This window comes from Lissotriton vulgaris, chromosome 2_1 (assembly GCF_964263255.1).
Source record: "Lissotriton vulgaris chromosome 2_1, aLisVul1.2, whole genome shotgun sequence".
Lineage (NCBI taxonomy): Eukaryota > Metazoa > Chordata > Amphibia > Caudata > Salamandridae > Lissotriton > Lissotriton vulgaris.
In genome coordinates this window covers 377960674-377975511 of record NC_141687.1, presented here as the reverse complement: position 1 = coordinate 377975511, position 14838 = coordinate 377960674, and the positions used below count along the sequence as shown (strand labels likewise).

Sequence of the window (14838 nt, the reverse complement as noted above, 5' to 3'; positions counted from 1 at the left end):
CTCTCTGATTGAGCCGGTGTGTGTTTGTGTTTCTCTGGGTGTCTGGGACTGTGCTTCTCTTGTTCCTGCTGTCTGTGTTTGTCTGGCCCCTCTCTGTCCGTGTTTGGCTGGCCTCTCTCTCCGTGTCTGTGCCGGTGTGTGTTTGTGTTTCTCTGGGTGTCTGGGTCTGTGCTTCTCTTGCACCTGCTGTCTGTGTTTGTCTGGCCTCTCTCTGTCCGTGTTTGTGTTTGTCTGGCCTCTCTCTGTCCGTGTTTGTGTTTGTCTGGCCTTCTCTGTGCCGGTGTGTGTTTGTCTGGCCTCGCTCTCTCCGTGTCTGTGCCGGTGTGTGTTTTTCTGGGTGTCTGGGTCTGTGCTTCTCTTGCTCCTGCTGTCTGTGTTTGTCTGTCCTCTCTCTGTCCGTGTTTGTGGTTTTCTGGCCTCTCTTTCCGTGTCTGTGCCGGTGTGTGTTTGTGTTTCTCTGGGTGTCTGGGTCTGCGCCACTCTTGCTCCTGTTGCCTGTGTTCGTGTGGCCTCTCTCTGTCCGTGTTGTGTTTGTCTGGCCTCTCTCTGTGCCGGTGTGTGTTTCAGTTTGTCTGGGTCTGCGCTTCGCTTGCTCCTGTTGCCTGTGTTTGTCTGGCCTCTCTCTCCGTTTCTGGGCCGGTGTGTGTTTGTGTTTCTCTGAGTGTCTGAGTCGGCGCTTCGCTTGCTCCTGTCGCCTGTGTTTGTCTGGCCTCTCTCCGTGTCTGTGCCGGTGTGTGTTTGTGTTTCTCTGAGTGTCTGGGCATGCGCTTCTCGTGCTCCTGTTGTCTGTGTTCCTGTGGCCTCTCTCTGTCCGTGTTTATGTTTGTCTGGCCTCTCTCTGTGCCGGTGTGTGTTTGTGTTTCTCTGGGTGTCTGGGTCTGCGCTTCGCTTGCTCCTGTTCTCTGTTTGTCTGTGTTTGTCTGGCCTCTCTCTTTTTGTCCGTGTTTATGTTTGTCTGGCCTCTCTCTGTGCCGGTGTGTGTTTGTGTTTCTCTGGGTGTCTGGGTCTGCGCTTCGCTTGCTCCTGTTCTCTGTTTGTCTGGCCTCTCTTATTTTGTCCGTGTTTGTGTTTGTCTGGCCTCTCTCTGTGCCGGTGTGTGTTTGTGTTTCTCTGTGTGTCTGGGTCTGCGCCACTCTTGCTCCTGTTGCCTGTGTTCGTGTGGCCTCTCTCTGTCCGTGTTGTGTTTGTCTGGCCTCTCTCTGTGCCGGTGTGTGTTTCAGTTTGTCTGGGTGTCTGGGTCTGCGCTTCGCTTGCTCCTGTTGCCTGTGTTTGTCTGTCCTCTCTCTCCCTGTCTGGGCCGGTGTGTGTTTGTGTTTCTCTGAGTTTCTGAGTCGGCTGAGTTTCTGAGTCGGCGCTTCGCTTGCTCCTGTTGCCTGGGTTTGTCTGGCCTCTCTCTGTGTCTGTGGCGGTGTGTGTTTGTGTTTCTCTGGGTGTCTGGGTATGCGCTTCTCGTGCTCCTGTTGTCTGTGTTCCTGTGGCCTCTCTCTGTCCGTGTTTATGTTTGTCTGGCCTCTCTCTGTGCGGTGTGTGTTTATGTTTCTCTGGGTGTCTGGGTCTGCGCTTCGCTTGCTCCTGTTCTGTTTGTCTGGCCTCTCTCTTTTTGTCCGTGTTTATGTTTGTCTGGCCTCTCTCTGTGCCGGTGTGTGTTTGTGTTTCTCTGGGTGTCTGGGTCTGCGCTGCTCTTGCTCCTGTTGTCTGTGCACCTGTCCCCTGCACCCCTGGAGTCCTCGCAGGTATTTATCTCCTTTTCTCAGTTTCAGTTCCAGCAGTGACATAATTGGGTTATTTAAAGCCTCTGACACCCGGTGCTTCAGGAGTAGCCTCATTCTGTCTGCAAGTGAAAACAAACAGGAAGAGACAGTGCAAGAAAGAGACCGCGAGCGCAGCGAGACGCCGCTGCAGAGCACAGAGGCTGACTGCCGTGGTGAGAAAGACAAAGAGACCATTCTGCCAAGAGAGATCAGTCAGTCTGTTCTCTCTAGAAAGCGCAAATGCCTCGATGATGGAAGGGGCGGGGCAAGGACTGCGTTGTCTACAGAGACAGTGGGAGCAAAGAGACTGCTCTGTCCAGAAAGTCAGGGAGAGCCAGTGGAGGCTGTTCTGGCTGGAGAGTCGAAGGGGACGCTTGGAAGCGAAAAATGGGATGTAGAGGAAGGGAGAGACAACGAAGAACGGACAGCAGGAGAGAGTGATAAAGAGAAAGAGTGGGAAAAATAGAGAAACGTTGCCCTCAATTAGGGGTAGGAAGCTTTTGGTGCCCCGGCACCTTCTTTGCCACTCTGGCCTTAGGGGTGCTGCATGCTTTGACAGAAACAGAAAGTAAAAGTGTTATGTGTGGAGCAGAGGGTAGGGATGAGTCTTGCCGGGTCATCAGGGGTCACAGCATATTACTTTGGCCTTGCACATCGGTGAGGGGGGTGGGGCAGTGGCCACAAAGCCACATCCCACCAGGAGGTGTCCAACTCCTGATGGGCAGGGCTTGAAATGGAAAAACAGAAGTGCAGGTACTCTGGACCAGAGTACTTGCCTGTTTTTGAGAAGTGCCGGTACTCTTGCATGAAAAGTATTACGTCACTCTTGAGAAGTGCCGGTACTCTCCCTCTCAAAATAAAAAAGTGCCGGTACTCCGTACCGGACAGTACCGGCCCATTTAAAGCACTGCTGATGGGCATGCCTTGTGTCCAACGTTCCGTGGGGGAGGCAACACCCACAACACATAGCCTTCCGTCAAAGTGCGTGGCAGCTGCATGGGTTAGCCAAGGGGCTGACTTGCACCCAGGCCCAGCACCCGGCTTGCTGGGGTCGCCCAACTGCGAATGCACATGACCTACGGTTGGGTGCTGCGGGGGCCGGTTGCAGACCCAGCACCTGCTTTGATCGTCCAGTCCTCGCCGCACTCAGTCGTCTGCGTGTTGTGTACACTGCAGTAGGGGTTGGCTGAAGAGCAGTTTGTCCAACCTGCTGTGGTTGGCCATCCCTCACTTCAAATGCTGGATCCAGACATAGCGTTTGTGATCCCTTACAGGCCCATGGACTCTTGTTGGACCTCCAAGAGGTTTGAAGATCCAATGATAGATCCGCAACTCAGCGGGAGGACCAACCAGGGTTGGGTTCAGACCACCCCCGCCAAGGGTTCGGAGACCTGGGCGTGTGCCTTGCTTGGATCTGCAATCTTGCGCCGAAAAGAACTTGGAAAAAATGTTGTTTGCTTGTGGGGCTTGTCCCTTTGTGGCTCCCAACTGAGCCAGGGGGGGCAGGTGGTGCTGACTCAGCCCCCTGATAAATCCTTCATTTTTATTTTTCAGTATGCTGGGGCTGAGTGCCCTTGCCCTGTAATGGCAACTGCAACCTTTTTCAAGGCACTGCCATCGATAAGAGAGCGTTGAGTCTGCGGATTTGACTTTAGGGCCACAAGCCCATCAACGTTGGTGCGTGGATATGGTCCATAAACCTAGGGTTCTGGAACCTCTGTGGACTAATGCCCCAGCTATCTCTACATTTTTAACCCTTTCAATCTCATTGAATACTTTTTGTAACCCTTATTTCTCGAAAACGACTTACGGGATTTACACCAAACTAAGCAAAGGCAATTCCTATGTTCATGCCAAGTTACGTGTAGTTCAGTTCAATGTGTCTTTCTATATTGGGGAGCCAAGATTCCTATGGGTTTAATACGGGATATTTTGATCCCCCATTTTCCCCCTTGACAGAGCCTTAAGAAATTTTCAATGCCAAAGCCAAATCGAACAACCTTTTTTCATTGAATGGCGCTAATGTTATTAAGAAAACAAAGAATGCCTGGGCAGAAGAGAGTGAAGCAAAGGAGAGGGAGGCAGAGGGGGACAAAAACAGATCCACACACACACACACACACAGACTGAGAGACTGAGAAGAGAGCTCTTCAAGCCCAAGGAAATAAAACAGCTTAGTTCAGAACATATGATCGATGTCAACTTACTTAATATCAGCAAAAAAAATCAAACACTATCAGAAACATCTCAGACATCCCGGTTACAATACCAGAGTTACTGGAGCAACTGCAAAAACGACAATCAGACTCAGTAATTAATAGCAAATTGTAATACAAACCCTTCAAAGAACCAAACTCAAAGGGGAAACGCCTTCTCACACTTAGATCAGAGCAACTGTATAAGACCTAGTTGGAGCTGCTTATCTATCATAGATGCAGCAGTGGTGACCACCTGCATCACAGTAACTATGCACTGAGATCAGAGCAACCGCACAAGACCTAGTGAGAGCAATTTACCTAGGATAGATACAGCGATGGTGACCATCTCCATCAGTATCACCAGAAACCCTTTTGTAAGCATTTACCTGGTGCAATTGTCATGTCTGCCCAAGGGAAAACTAGAGATTAGAGTCAAAGACATCTTATGTGTGAGACCGATAGAATTTCTGTGAAATCTGAGGGTGACTTACTACATATGCACACTCCGCACAAGAATGGACAAGTGTGTCTACATAGCGCTGAAAATATTCACATGATGGGTTTTCTTTCAATCAGCAATTGATTCTATATGGCGACCTGGGCTTTTCCTGAGAGTCTCTAAAGTGGTCTGTAGGGAGATGAATGACATTACATCTGAAAAGCATAGAGAGACAATAAGAGGAGTCAAAATAAACAACACTATGACAAGCCCTCTTATGCAGGAGTGAGGCATAAGACGAGGGTGCTGCCCGAGCTCAGGTCTATTCTAGGTGAAGCTGACGGTCTTGGACTGATGCTGTCAGACACTGAGGGAAGGGCCCGCTCTATGGCGAGTGCTTGGCCTTGTTATTCTCAACAAAATATGACCTTCAGCAATACTGAAAAGCGACCTCAACTTACAGAGCCCCAAGAATAAATAAAATAATGCCCACTGGAATTCCAGACCAAGAGGTGATGGGAAAGATTGTTGAGCCCCAACTTTTGGGAATCTTGTTCAAACATCAGAAAATGTTCATGCAGGCCATGAAATGCCTAAAAGAAGAGGCAAGGGGGAGAGTCTGAAGCAATGAAGAAAAGGTCTTAAGGCTCAACCCTTTGGAGTCTTTGAGAGGCAAAGGCCAGGCTTAGAAGCGTGAAGCTGATGTGACGTCGTGCAAGTGTTACATGAGGTGAAGATGAGGTATCAACTCAGTGAAGATGACGAGTCTTCTATGAGATGAAGGTCATGCTTCGAGGCACTAACCTGCGGTGATGACCATGCGAAAGGTCCATGAGATACAGGCCTTGTTTCAAGGTATGAACCCGCTCTAAAGGCAATGTGAGAGGTCAATGAGATGCAGGCCTTGTTTCAAGGTATGAACCCGCTCAGAAGGCAATGTGAGAGGTCAATGAGATGCAGGCCTTGTTTCAAGGTATGAACCTGCTCTGAAGGCAATGTGAGAGGTCAATGAGATGCAGGCCTTGTTTCAAGGTATGAACCCGCTCTGAAGGCAATGTGAGAGGTCAATGAGATGCAGGCCTTGTTTCAAGGTATGAAGCCTCTTTGAAGACCAGGTGAGAGGTCAATGAGATGCAGGCCTTGTTTCAAGGTATGAAGCCTCTTTGAAGACCAGGTGAAAGGTCAATGAGATACAGGCCTTGTTTCAAGGTATGAACCCGCTCTGAAGGCTATGTGAGAGGTCAATGAGATGCAGGCCTTGTTTCAAGGTATGAAGCCTCTTTGAAGACCAGGTGAGAGGTCAATGAGATACAGGCCTTGTTTCAAGGTATGAACCCACTCTGAAGGCAATGTGAGAGGTCAATGAGATACAGGCCTTGGTTCAAGGTATGAACCCACTTTGAAAGCCATGTGAGAGGTCAATGGCCTTGTTTCAAGGTATGAACCCGCTCTGAAGGCAATGTGAGAGGTCAATGAGATGCAGGCCTTGGTTCAAGGTATGAACCCACTTTGAAAGCCATGTGAGAGGTCAATGGCCTTGTTTCAAGGTATGAACCCGCTCTGAAGGCAATGTGAGAGGTCAATGAGATGCAGGCCTTGTTTCAAGGTATGAAGCCTCTTTGAAGACCAGGTGAGAGGTCAATGAGATGCAGGCCTTGTTTCAAGGTATGAAGCCTCTTTGAAGACCAGGTGAAAGGTCAATGAGATACAGGCCTTGTTTCAAGGTATGAACCCGCTCTGAAGGCAATGTGAGAGGTCAATGATATACAGGCCTTGGTTCAAGGTATGAACCCACTTTGAAAGCCATGTGAGAGGTCAATGGCCTTGTTTCAAGGTATGAACCCGCTCTGAAGGCAATGTGAGAGGTCAATGAGATGCAGGCCTTGTTTCAAGGTATGAAGCCTCTTTGAAGACCAGGTGAGAGGTCAATGAGATGCAGGCCTTGTTTCAAGGTATGAAGCCTCTTTGAAGACCAGGTGAAAGGTCAATGAGATACAGGCCTTGTTTCAAGGTATGAACCCGCTCTGAAGGCTATGTGAGAGGTCAATGAGATGCAGGCCTTGTTTCAAGGTATGAAGCCTCTTTGAAGACCAGGTGAGAGGTCAATGAGATACAGGCCTTGTTTCAAGGTATGAACCCACTCTGAAGGCAATGTGAGAGGTCAATGATATACAGGCCTTGGTTCAAGGTATGAACCCACTTTGAAAGCCATGTGAGAGGTCAATGGCCTTGTTTCAAGGTATGAACCCGCTCTGAAGGCAATGTGAGAGGTCAATGAGATGTAGGCATTGTTTCAAGGTATGAACCCGCTCTGAAGGCAACGTGAGAGGTCAATGAGATGCAGGCCTTGTTTCAAGGTATGAACCCGCTCTGAAGGCAATGTGAGAGGTCAATGAGATGTAGGCATTGTTTCAAGGTATGAACCCGCTCTGTAGGCAATGTGAGAGGTCAATGAGATGCAGGCCTTGTTTCAAGGTATGAACCCGCTCTGAAGGCAATGTGAGAGGTCAATGAGATGTAGGCATTGTTTCAAGGTATGAACCCGCTCTGAAGGCAATGTGAGAGGTCAATGAGATGCAGGTCTTGTTTCAAGGTATGAACCTGCTCTGAAGGCAATGTGAGAGGTCAATGAGATGCAGGCCTTGTTTCAAGGTATGAACCCACTCTGAAGGCAATGTGAGAGGTCAATGAGATGCAGGCCTTGTTTCAAGGTATGAACCCGCTCTGAAGGTAATGTGAGAGGTCAATGAGATACAGGCCTTGTTTCAAGGTATGAACCCCCTCTGAAGGCAATGTGAGAGGTCAATGAGATACAAGCCTGGTTTCAAGGTATGAACCCACTCTGAAGGCAATGTGAGAGGTCAATGAGATGTAGGCCTTGTTTCAAGGTATGAACCCGCTCTGAAGGTAATGTGAGAGGTCAATGAGATACAGGCCTTGTTTCAAGGTATGAACCCCCTCTGAAGGCAATGTGAGAGGTCAATGAGATACAAGCCTGGTTTCAAGGTATGAACCCGCTCTGAAGGCCACGTGAGAGGTCAATGAGATACAGGTCTTGTTTCAAGGTATGAACCCGCTCTGAAGGCAATGTGAGAGCTATTTGAGATAAAGTGCAGACTGAAACCAATGGTGAAAACCATATGAGTGTTCCAGGTTAGTGAAAGCCAGGTGTTAAGACATTAACCCTCTATGAGGGTCATACCAGCTCCTTATGCCCCCTGTCCCGATTGCCCAGGGTCCAAAACACAGACTGCAGCTAGGGGCATGTGAGCAGTGTATTTTAGAAAAGCCAGGTTTCAGTGCGTGAACCCTGTGAAGACAAGGGCGGCTTCTGCTGCTGTAGAGACCAGGCTTTGGGGAATGGACCTCATGAACGACATGTAAGCATATTAGGCCATGAAAGCCAGATGTCAAGGTAAAACCCTGTGATGGCAATGGCAGTGTGTATGCTGTAAAGCACACGTGGCAATTGGAGTGCTCTATGCGATAAAGGCCAGGCTCCAAGGCATGAAGCGGTGAAGGCGATAGTAATGTTTTATGAGATGGAGGGCAGGTTCCAACGCAATGTGAATGGTTTATGGCAAAAGGCCCGGACTTAAATTACTAACCCACCCTGCATGAGGACATTCCAGCAGTTTATCCCGCTCAGAATATGCTCCAAGGCACAAACCCCTGTGAAGGCCATTAAAACCTTCTTTATCCTAAAACCCAGGACTCAGAGCAAGCGCTGTCGCAGGCGAGACCTAACAAGTAGAGTCCAGCCCTTCCAAGTGGCCATAACAAAGGCCAAGAAAAACAAAGAGGCAATAATATACAACATGCTGTGCGCCCAAGACCCAAATCCAGATAAAAAACCTTCTGTGTACTGCTACGAGGGAGCTATAATCTCATTTTGTAGAACAAGAATCACAAGCAACTAATCACCAAAAAAGGGGATAAGTGACTGCATGCTGGACTTTGAAGTAGACTGAGGCAAACCTAGAGAGAACAGCAGAACTGAATCTGAGTTCAAGGTGACCTAGGGCAGCCCCTCTACACTCATATGCACTTATCTATGCAGTACACACACACACACACACTTATATATGTACAAACAGATGGATGGATGGATGGATACTTACTGCTTTGGTGCTTTTATTGTACAAAATGCAGTGGTATAAAATACCATACATCATAGGGAACTACGAAATATGGAAACTATTTCATAGCTCCCTCTGAAATCCACAGTTGATCATCATGATGACAGCCCCAAATTCCACTCAACAGAGCTTTACTATTGTCAGGGCTCCTAGGATTATGTTGCATATATTATAAACATGCATATACACAGATATAGATTTTAAATATATATGTATATATATATGTAACTAAATATATATAATTAAATATATATATATTTAAATCACCTTAATTGTGTTTTTTCAATATATATATATATATATATATATATATATATATATATATATACAGAAAAAAGAAAAAAAACACAAATACGGTGATGTGATTGTTTCACTGCTAAATGTTAACACCTGTGTAATTTACCAATTCTTGTATGCTAAGAGTGTGGGAAAGGACCATAATTCACGACAGATTAATCCTCGAGTAGCCCATGATGCCTCTCCCTCCCTCCATAATGATACTCAATAGCATATTCCACTGAGCACTTCCGCATATAAGGGTTATTCCATGCTATTTTTATTACTCCACTTGTAGATATTATAAACAAGGATATGAATCCAGAGCTAGAGCACAAGAACGGGTGAACATGGGGCCAGTAGTTTTCTTCTGAAAAGATTATAAGATGCTTTTCTAGACTGTACTGCCATAATAATATGCAGTATGACATTTGCAGTGTGGTAATAAATGAACGTGAATCTCCTGTTATTAGTACACTTGTTTCCAATAACATGTTTCATTGGATGCCATATATTTTAACTGGCACCGCATAAATATACATATAGATACAGTGAGTGAGACAGAGAGGGAGAGCGGCAGACAGGAAGGGGGCAGACAGAGAGCCAGAATACATGAATAGGCACTGCTGACTGGAAGGGGCCATTAAAAAGAATGATGTCTGGCCCATGCAGGAGACTCCAATCCCTGGCAGTAGCAAACCAGATCTGGCATCACTGAATGGTAAATCTGAATTAGCCACCGCTGGTACGATGAAATGAAAAGCCATATTCCACACAAAACTATAATGTGTATACCAATAGGAGCCACAGCGTCAAGTCATTAAAACCAATCAGAAGCCCATGGATAGGATACATAAAATCCAACATGGCGTCCGAAAGCTGAAACTAGCGCGAGTTGTTGTCTATATTGGTTCTTTCCAGGATGCTCAAAAGCTGCTGTCCGCGGATGCTGCGAGGCTTACTGAATTTATCTGACACCTTCTGCAGTCTTCCTGGAGTCATAGCCCAGAGGATTATCTACATCGCTCCTCAAGCAGGAGATGTGCTTAACCCCAACAGCCATCAAGGGATCTGTGTCAGCAGAAGCCAGAGCTAACTCTTCTGCAGAATCTTTCATAAAAGGGCAGTGGGATTTTGGACCAGCGGTAATCATTTAACTGAAAACCAGATTGGGATCCCTTGCCGAACACTGCAACGCTAACCACACATACACTGGGCCTGCACCGGCCAAGCCACATGTACAAAGCAGTAAAGTGGCGATCGGGCTGGCGAGCTTGACTGTTCAGGGCATTTCACTCTGGCTTGGTAGCCTGGTCTGAAGTAAGAGCTCCGTGCCAGGCTGCCTAGGTGTGCACAGAGGTCCCCTAGCAGGGGCCACGGGCGGCCTTCACTCACAACTAATAGCCTCAAATGATGTTCGGCAGGTGTTTGTCATCTAGTGCTGATCAGGAGTGAAGCTTTGCTAGTCCTTGGGTGGGTTTTCCGACAGCTGTCACCAAAAGTTCTGAGTTGGTGCTAAGAATGAGTCAAACTAAAAGAAAAACGATGTGTGTATTCCTCATTTTTACTGCCCATCGGAAAATTGCCCGCAAAAGCACAGCAAACACATGTATTGTGCCTGTTATGTCGTGCGGGGTGCACACAAGGGTAGGGTGGTGACGGATAGGGGCAATGGGGCTACCACTTCGGCCTTGCTTAATAAGGACACGGACACACTTGTTGGTTGCTTCTCGTCTTCCACGCCGTCGCCCAACTGGCATACGTGCATGCGTAGACGCTATTTATTTAACTCAGGTCACGTGAGCGTGACGTGTTCAGCCGGTTACTCCACCGACTAGCCCTGGAATATTTTTGTGCATGACATTACCACCAAAAAACACCCAACTGATGAGAGCAAAAGTACCACCGCATAGATGTACCACAGAGATGGATGCCACAGTGCTTTCGACAACCCTTGCCGCCAAGATACGCCACAAACGGACCCCGACAAGACAGCTCAAACACGTTCTGCAGCCAGCAAGGCCACGCAAGGCGAGCTCAGTGTTGGCCAATGACAGGTTGACACTCCAAGAGATGCTGAACCAATCAGGGAAGCCCTCCTCCAGCCACGCCTCCTCGCCAACGGCCTCACACCCTCCGCTCATTGGACAGCACCTTGCACCCAGCCCTGAGATGCACAGAACACAGGACTGCAGGGACCCAGCCTGCGGTGGTCGCCTCAGAGGCGCGACGGTGGCAGTCCCAGGCGGTGCAACAAGGCTAGACCGAAGGCCGACGGATGCTATGCGAATACAGTTAACGCAACACAAGAGAAGTGATGCCAATGCCTCTAGATCGTGTTCTTGTTAGTGCTTAATACAGCCTGAAAAAGCAGCCTGCGTGCTTAGAAAGTGTGCAATTAAGTATTTCCGTTAGTATAAATATTTCTGTCAGCGCAATTAAGGTGTCACAATGTTTTTCTTCAGGGTGGCACATACCTTGTGTCTAATCCCATCACAATTTACTGCTGCCTCACGATCTATTCTGCCCTTTTTGTCAGCACACTGTTTATCTTCTTTCAAATATGAAGAAAGCGCGGATCTCTCACATCTCGGTATCCTGGTGACTGTGTGGGGGAGATGCTTCTCAGTTTCTTTCATTTCCTTGTTACTCCCTGCTGTTCCAGGCCCCTCTGCGCCTCTTCCTGTCTTACTGACTGAAGAGCATAGTCACTCTTAACTTCTCCCTCTCCCATTGGCTGCAGAGCCGAGTCACTCTGAACTTCTCCCTCTCTCATTGGCTGTAGCGCCTAGTCACACTGACCTTCTCTCTGCCCCATTGGCTGCAGAGGCTGCCTCTCGGCTCCTCCCCTTTTCACTCTGGTTGCAGAGGCTGAATCTAGGCTCCTCCCCTTTTCACTTTGGCTGCAGAGGCTGCTTTATGCTCCTCCCCTTTTCACTCTGGCTGCAGAGTCTGCTCTTTGCTACTCCCCCTTTCACTCTGGCTGCAGTGGATGCATCTAGGCTCCTCCCCCTTTCACTCTGGCTGCAGAGGCTGCCCGCTGCTCCTCCGCTTTTCAGTCTGGTTGCAGAGGCTGAATCTGGGCTCCTCGCCTTTTCACTCTGGCTGCAGAGTCTGCTCTTTGCCCCTCCCTCTTTCACTCTGGCTGCAGAGTCTGCTCTTTGCTACTTCCCCTTTCATTCTGGCTGCAGTGGATGCATCTAGGCTCCTCCCCCTTTCACTCTGGCTGCAGAGGCTGCTCTATGCTCCTCCCCTTTTCACTCTGGCTGCATAGGCTGCTCTAGGCTCCTCCCCCTTTCACTCTGGCTGCAGTGGCTGCTCTCTGCTCCGCTCCTTTTCGCTCTGACTGCAGAGGCTGCGTCTCTGGTCCTCCCCTTTTCACTCTGACTGAAGAGGCTGCTCTTTGCTCCTCCCCTTTTTACTTTGACTGAAGAGGCTGCTCTCTGCTCCTCTCCTTTTCACTCTGGCTGCAGAGGCTGCTCTTTGCTCCTCCCCTTTTAACTCTGACTGCAGAGGCTGCTTTCTGTTCCTCCCCCTTTCACTCTGGCTGCAGAGGCTGCATCTAGGCTCCTCCCCTGTTGACTCTTGCTGCAGAGGCAGCTCTTTGCTCCTCCCCTTTTCACTCTGGCTGCAGAGGCTGCTCTTTGTTCCTCCCCCTTTCACTCTGACTGAAGAGGCTGCTCTGTGCTCCACCCCATTTCACTCTGGTTGCAGAGGCTGCAGCTAGGATCCTCCCCTTTTCACTCCAGCTGCAGCAGAGGCTGCTCTTTGCGCTTCCCCTTGCTCCTCCCAGAGATAGTTTAAAGGCATGGCCAAACTGGGCTTTGGCCCAGGGCCCCAGTCTTTAAGGGGAGCCTCCGGATAGTCTTGCCATGATGACCTTGAATATTGACTAAACTGATTGTTTTGAATACCATTATCCCCTAATTTATTTTTAAGGTCGGTGATGTGTGAGAGTCTATTATAGCCATTCTGCAGAGAAATGTTTATTTTTCATGCAACATCCATAAAAAGGTTTCTTTTAGATCGCACTAGGACCAAACATATGAGAAATGGGAGTGTGTCACAGATATTATTTGTAGTAATATTAGTGAACTGCTGATGTGTTACAATATTGATAACACACATCACTATCCCTGAACATTAGATGAAAACCCATTTAGAATTCAGACAATTGCGCCTATATACTGTCAGTGACCTGGCATGAAAGAGCTGAAATGAAATCATAAATTCAAACCTGTTCTGAAACAGGCCCCCCCAAAAATAGGTTTTGCCAGGGACCCCAAAATCCTTAAGATGTCCCTGGCTCCTCCCCCTTTCACTCTGGCTGCAGAGGCTGCTCTTTGCTCCTCCCCTTTTTACTCTGGTTCCAGAGGCTGCATCTAGGCTCCTCCCCCTTTTCACTGTGGCTGCAGAGGCTGCCTCCCTGCTCCTCCCTTCAGCCTCTCTGCTCCACCCCTTTTCACTCTGGCTGCAGAGGCTGCTTCTCTGCTCCTCCCCTTTTCACTCTGGCTGCAGAGGCTGCTCTTTGCTCCTCCCTCTTTCACTCTGGCTGCAGAGTCTGCTCTCTGCTCCTCCCCTTTATACTCCGGCTGCTCTCCCTGCACTTGGGATGCAGAGCCCTGTGTCTTTGAGCCCCTCGCTTTGACTGCATTGCAGAGCCCACTGTCTCTGAGTTTCTCTCTGCCACTTTGATGTACGGCCTGGTCTCTGCAAACTTTTCCGGGTCACAATGGCCGGTGTGCCTCTTATATTTAGGCCTCTAAACTCGACCCATGGCTGCAGAGCACAGTCACACTGAGTGTCACAGACTCTCCTGTCAAACAAGCTACAGAGACTTGCCTCCACTCCTCTCCCTGCCACTCTGCCTGCAGAGACGGGTACCTCTCAGCTTCAGGGTGGCTCCGGGGCGGCCACAGGACTAGACTTATCCCCTTTCACCGTGGGTGCAGACTCCGGTGTCTCCGGATCTTTCTGCTGACACAGTGGATGCACAACCTGGCTTCTCTTGTCTTCCACTTTTTAGGTCTCGCGACCTATTAATGCGCACAAGCGCATTGAGCGGAGCGAGAATTCATGTCTCGAAAATCCTCGTGAAACCAAGGGCTTCTTGCGCTGCGGTTTTCATTGAGTTCACGTGAATCACGTGACCAAACAAGCACGCGCATTCATGGCCGCAGAGCACATCAAAGGGTTTCGCCCAGCGTGCGCTCTGCGGCTTCTCCTCCCCTAATTGAATCATGGCCGGCCACAGGCCGGCCGTTCTTTCAGTTTCCCGGCAACGCTTGTTTATTCACGCCCCCCCACCAGGCTCTCCCGCTCCCATACAGCTTCCCTTCTAATCCGCCTGCCTCCCCTCACTCGGAATCCCGCCCCAGGCTCTCCCGCCCCCATCTGGCTTCCGTCACAAGACACCTCATGCATTGCATTTGCACCCGGCCAGGTACTGCACACCACCTGGTTGCATCGAACCCAGCAGCGGAGGAGGTCACTGAATCCCATTAAACAGACCACACATTTACAACGCGTTTCCTATGCCGCTGTTTGGAATTTCAATCGCTTCCTGCATTTAAATCCTTCTATCTGGTGGCTTTATGCTGAACGGATTAAAGGGTGGATTCGGCAGTCTCTGCCCTCTGGCTTACTGTAGCACGCTGCGAAGATTAAAGAACACACCGGCATTTCCAGCCTCCGAGCCTGCTCCTTCCACTATCTGGGATTCAGAACATGTCCAAATGGCCGGCCGCAGGCCGGCCGTACTTTCAGGTTCCCCGTGTTGCCGCTCGGTTTTAATGTTAATGACATGCCTTGTGGTGAATGGCAGGCGCTGAGCGCTGTGCGCATGCTCTCCGTGTTCCCTGTTAACCCAGGTATGCTACAAGAACGACGACTGCAGACTATCTCTCTACACACGTTAGTGTTGTTGCCAATTTTATCCTGCCATATTTACAAACTATGCTATACCCAGCCTTCCTCATACTGTAAACAGTGCATCTTGTTCCATGCCAAGACACAGAACGTAAAGTACTGTGCAA

General features: G+C 49.0%; 1 protein-coding gene across 2 annotated transcripts in view; it reads right to left on the bottom strand.

Annotated features, from left to right (window-relative positions):
- RTN4RL1 (reticulon 4 receptor like 1) overlaps window positions 1-14838 on the bottom strand; it is a 279099-nt gene that overhangs the window by 112635 nt on the left and 151626 nt on the right. Inside the window, exon 1 of one of the 2 annotated variants that reach the window (XM_086955194.1) lies at window positions 11281-11411. The exons of the other annotated variant lie outside the window; for it this stretch is intronic. The gene's annotated coding sequence lies outside the window, so the exon portion shown is untranslated. Of the gene's footprint in view, window positions 1-11280; window positions 11412-14838 lie in introns of those variants that run through there. 2 annotated transcript variants of the gene reach the window in all.